This window comes from Cynocephalus volans, chromosome 5 (genome assembly GCF_027409185.1).
Source record: "Cynocephalus volans isolate mCynVol1 chromosome 5, mCynVol1.pri, whole genome shotgun sequence".
Classification (NCBI taxonomy): domain Eukaryota; kingdom Metazoa; phylum Chordata; class Mammalia; order Dermoptera; family Cynocephalidae; genus Cynocephalus; species Cynocephalus volans.
The window spans coordinates 142,175,889-142,184,377 of NC_084464.1; positions in this window are offsets into that span (position 1 = coordinate 142,175,889).

The following is an 8,489-nucleotide window of genomic DNA, read 5'->3' on the forward strand; positions in this document are numbered from 1 at the left end:
TAAAAAAGATAATGAAAATATGAAACTAGACAATCTGAGATCTAGGCGTCTATAAGGAATTTTCCAAATGTCATAATGGCCTTTATTATTTTTGCCCTGGAGTTCTACATTAGCCTTCTAACTAATTTCTCACTCTTCCCCCTTGCAATCTATCTTCTATAATACTGGAATGATGTTTTTTTTTCCAAAACATAAACCTGATCAAGTCACAATAATGATTAGAAGGTTCATTTCACTCCCGCCTGCATTCTCACCTTGTTTCCTGCTATATATTCCACTGTAGCCTTTACGTTCTCCTAACTGACATGCGTACAGTTCCTAAAATTCCTATGATTTTTCAGTTACCTATGTGTACTCACTATCTTACATTCTATACATCCTGTAAGATTTCATATCCTTCTCTTAGAATTTTCTGATTAATAGGCCAAATGAAGGTAGATGCAAATCCTACTCAGAACAAATGCATGATGTGTGCTAATTGTACATGTTTTAATGTTGTAATTGATTGTATAGTTTCATATCCCTTTCGACTGTGCATTTCCTGGTGACTGTGTCTTGGCAATCATTCATCCTCAATGCCTAGCACAGTGCCTGGCACAAGGTAGGCCACAAAAATGTTTTCTTTTATTGTGTTTTTACTTAAACAAGTCTTTTAGGGAGTGGAAGAGACAGAAAATGAATGGCCTACAGTAACATCAATTACAGTTTTGATGGCATCTTTACAGTTATACTAAGTATGGCAGTGATATTTTTACTAAAGATTTAAGTCATAAGAGAAACTTACGAGAAATGAGCGGCAGTGTTGGAAAAAAGTATGGTGGCAGGGTAGGTGGTGATCTCAACCTGCACACACCTGAATACTCAGAAAGGGTAAGTTCATAAATCTGAATGCACATCTCAAATTACAACCTTGCCATCTAAACTAGCAGAAATAATTGAAATCATAGCAGAGAAAATACACCTAAGATTGAATATGTAAGAATAAAGAATACTTGTACTCGACTAGAAAGCCGATTTTTAAAGTAAATAACTCAAAACTGTATACTATGGAAACTGAACTTATGTTTATTGGCACAAAACAGTAAGATTACCAGACCACATTTAACTTACAGAATCTCTTTCCTCTAAAATGTCACTAGTAACCAAGAGAAGGAATAACCTTCATTCTTTCTCCAAGAGACATATTTCTATGTGGCTAAGCAGAATTTGAAATGACCACAAGCAGTTTAAATAAAAATTTCAGTAAATATTGAAAATTGGTCATGTTTGGACAATTATACACCATCTGGGATAATTCATGACAGTTTGCATTTGTTATACAGAAAATGAAAGTAGATATGTTTAAGAAAAATAAATAATTCTATTCCATTTGCCTGCAAGCAATCAGAGCATTTTCCTGACCCATAATAGACAACATCTCTTATAAAAGTAATCTTTATCAGGAAAAAAACTAGATGCTACAATGCAATGTTACTAAATAGTGTTATAAAATATATGATATGGTAGTAAGGACTTACTTTATATGATGTTTGGGACTTGTCCCACCAGTAATGAACATTTTCCATGGAAAGATAAATCATGTATTTTTCGTCTCCACCTTCTGTCCCACTATGAACTGCTTGGTTCTAAAAGCCACTAATTTGCATGAAGGGTTGAAAAGTAGTGATGTGAGCAAAGAAAGCAACCTGTTATCCCAGAATCATAGATTATCCTGTTGGATAGACAGGACTCTCCAGGACATTGTACTAAAATCATGTTTCACATATGGGCTGTAAGGGATCTGACAATTCCCTGAATCTGTTTCTAAATGTTTTTGTGTGATCATTTTTTGGGAGAAGGAGTTTACAAATTTTTATCTCATTCTCATACAATTAGATGATTTTCCGTCTCCCCACCCCCACTCCCAATTAAGAATGAATTCATCCCACCAACATCTTTAGCTTTGAGTCATGTATATTACAGACCAGTGTCTTGTATTTAGAATCCTATCCCAGGACATTCCAGAAGAAAATTTGAAGATAATGGGAGTTATTTTCCAAAAAACTTTGATCTCAGGAGGTACAGCTGCTTGTTTTTATACCTTAACATCTTAACATTATGTGTTTTCCTGCAGCTGCTAGAATGGATGGAGCTGGGAAAGCCTGGTCATCTGAGCTTGTTTAAAAATGCAGATGGGCTTTTCTACTTATAGGGAGATGGGAAATTACGACAGGGGTAGACCCTGTTGAGCATAATTCCAGAGCTGGCTGATTTCTAAGGAGACCCATTGTCTTATTTCAGGTTACTAGAGCAAAATACCATCAAATAGGTGGCTTCTAAAGAACAGAAATTTATTTCTTAGATATCTGAGGGCTGAGAAGTCCAAAATCAAGGCTTGCCAGCAGACTTGGTGTCTGATGAAAGCACTCTTCCTGGTTCATAGATGGCACCTTCTGGCTGTGTCCTACATGGTGGAAAGGTTGAATGAGCTCCCTTGGGCCTAAGAAGAGCACTAAATGCACTCATGAGGGTTCCACCCTCATTCCCTAACCAACTCCCAAAAGACCCCACCTCCTAATACCATCACCTTGGGAGCTAGAATTTCAACACTTGGCCTTTGGGGTACACAAACGTTCAGATTATAGCACCCATATTCCAAGAAAATTTTTCTAAAATCCACTCCTGATGGAAAACAATCCAGTTAGTGACTGCTGAATCCCAGTAACGTGATCACAAACCTGTTGTAGAGCCTCACAGTAAGGCAGGGTCACAGTGAGAAACCTCTTGTTTTGAGGAATTTAACATTCCTCAAGGCCACACCTCCATTTTTGGATTCATATGCCTGTGCTCCTTATATCCATTTTTCATTTTTCTTTAATTAAATTTATTTTTCCCTAAATCTGCTTTATTGGTTGTACCCATTTTAGGTGCTCAATTCAGAGGGATTTGATAAAAGTATAAACCCATGTAACCATCATCACAATGAAGATACAGAACATTGCCATCATCCCACAAAGTGACTCATGCCCTGGCGATCGATCTCTCCTATCAGCTACGAGAAACCACATCCCCATCATTATAAATTAGTTTTGTCTATTCCAAAATTTAATACAAATATAATCATATAGTACTTATCACATATTTTTACATACATTTTATTTTGTACAACATGTTTTTGAAGTCATCCACATTGTTGCTTGTATCAGTAACTCCTTGCTTTTCATTAATAGTGTTAGTCCTCCAAATTTTTTTTCAAAGTCATCTTTGCTATTCCAAGTCCTTTGCATTTCATATAGATTTTAGCACAGGTTGACAAACTTTTTCTGTAAGGGCCAGACAGTAAATATTTTAGGCTTTACAGACCATAAAGATAAGATCTCTGTCACAACTACTCAACTCTGCCATTGTAGAACAAAAGCAACAATAGGCTGTATATAAATGAATAAGTGTGGCTGTGTTCCAATAAAACTTTGTTTACTAAAACATGTGGCTGGCCAGATTTTGCTGGCAGGCTATAGTTTGCTGACTCCTGATTTCTGAATAAGTTAGTCATTTTCTCTCTCCCTTTCTTTGTGTAAAAATCCATTGGGATTTGTATGGCAGGTGCATCGAATCTATAGATCAACTTGGAATAATTGACACCTTAAAAATATTGAACCTTCTAATCTATGAACAATATACATCTCTCTACTTATTTATATCTTTAATTTTTTTCAGCTGTGTCTTATTGTTTTTAGTACACAGGTCTTTTACATATTTTGTCAGATTTATTGTTAAGCATTTAATATTGTTGATGCTATTATAAATTGTATTTTTAATATTTAAACTGTTTATTGTAAATTGTCAGCATATACACAATTATTCTTGTATCCTAAGACATTTGCAAAAGTCACTTATGAGTTATATTACCTACTTTATAGATTCCTTTGCAATTTCTATATACACAATCATATCATCCAGGAATAAAGACAATCTTAATACTCTCTTTCCAATCTGGATGATTTTTATCTCTTCTTGTCTTATTGCACTGACTAAAACTACCAGTTCCATGTTGAATAGATGCGGTAACCAAAATGGGTTTCATTTTAGACAATCACTGTGATGTAGTCAGAATAAAGTAGAAAAATCATGCAATCATCCTGATAGATACAGAAAACTCCTTTTTATCATGAACAACTGTTGGCGAACTAGAAACAAATGAAAACTTTTTTAATCTAATAAAGTTATCTTCAAAATAAAAAATACTGTAAATATGAGATTTAGTACTAAAATATTAAAAGCTTTCTCCCTGCACTTGGGATCAAGATAAGGATGCGTGCCAACACCATTTCTATTCAATAAGTCTTAGCTGGACAATAAGGCAAGAAAAAAGAAAAAGAAATTATGAGGAAAGGAAGAAACAAAAGTATAATCATGTGTAGACAATATGATTCTGTAGACAGAAAAACTGAAAGAATCATAAATGAATTATTACAATTAATAATTAAATTTAATAAGGTTGCTGAATACAATGTCAAATAAAAATTAAATTTATATATTATATATATTTCTATGTATTTCTATATATCTATATTCTATGTATTTTTGTATATAAGCAATAAATTATATGAAAATAAAATTATGAAAAAATTGTGCCATTTACAATAGCATAAACATAGTAAGTACAGAGGAAAATGTTCAAGATCTCTGCAATGAAAAATATAAAGCATTTGTGAGAAAAATTGAAGGTACCTTGAAAAGGGAAACATATACCATGTTTATAATTTTTAAAATCAATAAAATAAAAATATCTGTTCTCCAAAATTGATCTATATATTCAATTTAATCCTATTTAAAATCCCAGTTGACGTTCTTTTTTGTGAAAAGGAGTTCACAGACTAGTCCTGTGAACTAGTTACAGAAAAATTGAGGATCAGTCATAATTAAGGCCACCCTAAAGATCCGTGTTGGAAGACTTACATTGCCATGTGTCAAATCTTAGGATAAAGCTACAGTAATTATGACAAAGTTAATAATGATGAGGCGGTTTGACAAGTACACAAATAGAGTCCACTGATAGACGTCACATTTATTCTGGCGTCCTAATTTGTGACAAAACTAACAGCTCATGAAGTATAGATAGGTTTTTTAGTAATTATGTGGAGTCAATTGAATACCATATAGAACAAGTAGAATTTGACTCCTACTGTACACACACCAAAAACATGAAATCTAGGTGGCTGGTAAATCTGCATGTAAATGGTAAAACAATACAGCTTCTATACAAAACCATAGAAGACAATCTTTGTGACCTCAGGCAGGTACATACTATGATTTGAATGTCCCCCCAAGCTCATGATGGGACTTAACCTCCAGTATGGTGGTGGAAGGGGGGCCTTTAAGAGGTCATTGGATCACAAGGACTGTGACCTCATGAATGGATTGATAAATTCATGAAATCATGGGTTGATAATTTAATATGTTGTCATGATGGCTTTGGAAGGACAGCCAGTGAGAAGATTAGCTGTCTTGCTAATGCAATTTCTCACCATGTGATACTTTGGTTGCCATGGGACTCCATAGAGTTTCCACTTAAAAAAGGTTCTCACAGTATGCTTCACCTGTACTGTGAACTTCTCAGCCTCCACAACTGTAAGAAAGAAATTTCATTTCTTTTTACATTATTCAGTTTCAGGTATTCTGTTATAAGTAACAGAAAACAGACTAACACAGTATATATTTCTTAAACATGACAGTATTGCTAAATTTTTGTACCTCTGTTTCAAATTAAGAACTTTTGTTCATCAAAACACCATTTAAGAAGTTAAAAATGCACACTAAAAGAATTAAAATACATATATACTCCAAAAGACACACATCCAGAATATTTTTTATATTCCTACATTAAAAAAAAGAAAAAGTCTGTTAACCTAATAGAGAAATGGCTAAAAGACTTGAAAAGGAACTTTACAAAATTAAATTAAAATCACACTAAGGTATATACTACAAACCCTATAGGCTAAAATTAAATAAACTATCCATACCAAAATAAATCTTATATATTCTTGGTGGGAATGTAAATTGATGTTACAGTTTGTAAATCTGTTTGGTAGTAATTTCTTCTAAAGCTGAACATACACTTGCCCTGTGACCTGGCCAGTCCTTTGTTAGATATATAACAAACAGATACACAGATATGAGGGTAACAAAATTATGAACAAACACTGTGTATACTAACCACAGGCTGGAAACAATGTCAATGTCCATAAACAGTGCAACAGATAAATAAATTGTGTTATAAACACATAACAAAATACTATTCAGTAGGAAAAATGAAGAAAATATAGCTACAAAACTAAAAAAGATAATTTTGAGTAACAGAAGGTAGACAGAAAAGAATACATGCTATTAATTTTTTCTATAAAGGTTCAAAAAAAGGAAAAAGTCAAGATAGAGGTAACTTTTGGAGAAAGGCTGGTAATGACTATAAAGAGGCAAACTGGGGCTTTCTAGATGTGCTGAGAACGTTCTATTTCCTGGTCGGGATGATGGTCATGTGGGAATGGTCACGTTTTCAAAATTTGCCAAGTTGGAGTTATGATTTGAGAGCTTCTCTTCATGTACGTACTTTTAAAAAATGAATACAACTATCCTTGAAGTTCTATGAAAAACATCTGTAATTTCATAATGAAAATCAATGGAAAAATTGATTTGAGATGCATATACATTTTATATGAGTAGTTTCTGAAGCATTCCTGTTCTGTAGACTAAAGTGTACGTGCAATTAGAGGTAATCTCTCTACAAGAGTGTACTAATTTCCTATGGCTGCTGTAATCTCAGGGGATTAAAACAATACAAATTTATTCTCTTACAGTTCTGGATGCCAGCACTCTAAAATCAGTTTCACTGGGCTAAAGTAAGGTGTTGGCAGGGCTGTGCTGTCTGGATTATAAAGGGAGAATCCATTTCCTTGCCTTTTCCAGCAGTTAGAGCTGCTCTCCTTGCATTCCTTGGCTGATGAACCCTTTCTCCATACCTCAAGCCAACAATGTACCATCTTCAAATCTCTCAATGCTTTGGTCACATCACCTTTTCCTCTGTGTTGGTATCTCCCTCTGCCTTCCTCTTATATAAGGACATTTATGATTAGATTTAGGGCCCACAAAAATAATCCAGGATAATCTCCCCATCTCAGGATACTTAATTTAATCATACCTGAGAACTCCATTTTGCCATACAAGGTCATGCACAGGTTCCAGGGATAAGGACCTGGATATTTTTAGGAGGAATAATTCAGCCTACTATATATAATGAGCAAGTCAAAAAAAGAAAAATCCAATGAATATGCAGGAACTATATCATACCATGGCCTTTCAAGGGCTGTATTTTGCTTTTACTGCAGCAGATTTTGTGGGGTCGGGGGCAACAGGGGGGGATGACATTCATTCGTACTCCATTTCAACTCAGAAACTAAACGATATTTTACATTAAATATGAGTCATGACCTTCTGACTTGTCTGGCTCTCACGGCGTATGTCTGCTAGTCTATGACTCTTGCCGCCTACAATTCTGAATGTACGTTGTAGCTGGTGGTGTTCTTGCCTAAACGTTCACTGTTTTCACCCCAACGTATTTGTCACGGCACACTTCAGTCTCTAAGCAGCTGCTATTCAGGAAAGATGTGAGGTGGTTCACAGTAGATGTTTCCAGGGTTTGAATCTTGACTCTGCTAATCACCTGTTGGGTGATGTTTATCAAGTTACTGACCTCTAAATTACAGCTTGGCCAACTATGTGATAAGATAATAGTACATATTTCACAAGACTGTTATAAAAATTAAAAACTACATATAAAAAGAATTTTCATAGAGTGGCCAATCAATAAATAGTGACTTTGTGTGTTTGTGTGCATATGTGTGTGTACCAAGAGGTCTTCAAAAAGCTCGTGAAAAAATTTGTATTATCTTTAATGCCATCTTTCAATGAATTTTTTGAAGTACCGTGTGTGTGTGTGTGTGTGTGTGTGTGTGTGTGTGTATTATTGTGGTAGGAACACTTAACATGAGATCTACCCTCTTAACACTTTTGAGTGTGCAGTACATTATTGTTGACAATAGGCACAGTGTTGTTCAGCAGATCTCTAGAGCTCATTCATCTTGTTTGACTGAAACTTTATGCCTGTTGATTAGTAACCCCATTTCCTCCTACCCTCAGCCCCTGGCAACCACTATTGCACAATTTGATTCTATGAATTTGACTAAATACCTCATATAAGTAGAATACTGCAGTATTTGTTTTTCTGTGCCTGACTGGCTTATTCACTTAGCATAATGTCTTCAAGATTCATCCATATTGTCTCATAAGGCAGAAGTTTCTTGTTTTTTAAGATTTAAAAGTATTCCACTGCATATACTACATTTTCTTTATCCATTCTTCTGTCAATGAACACTTAGATTGTTTCCATATCTTGACTATTGTGAATGATGCTGCAATAAAAAAGGGAAAGCAGATATCTCTTTAGGATCTTGATT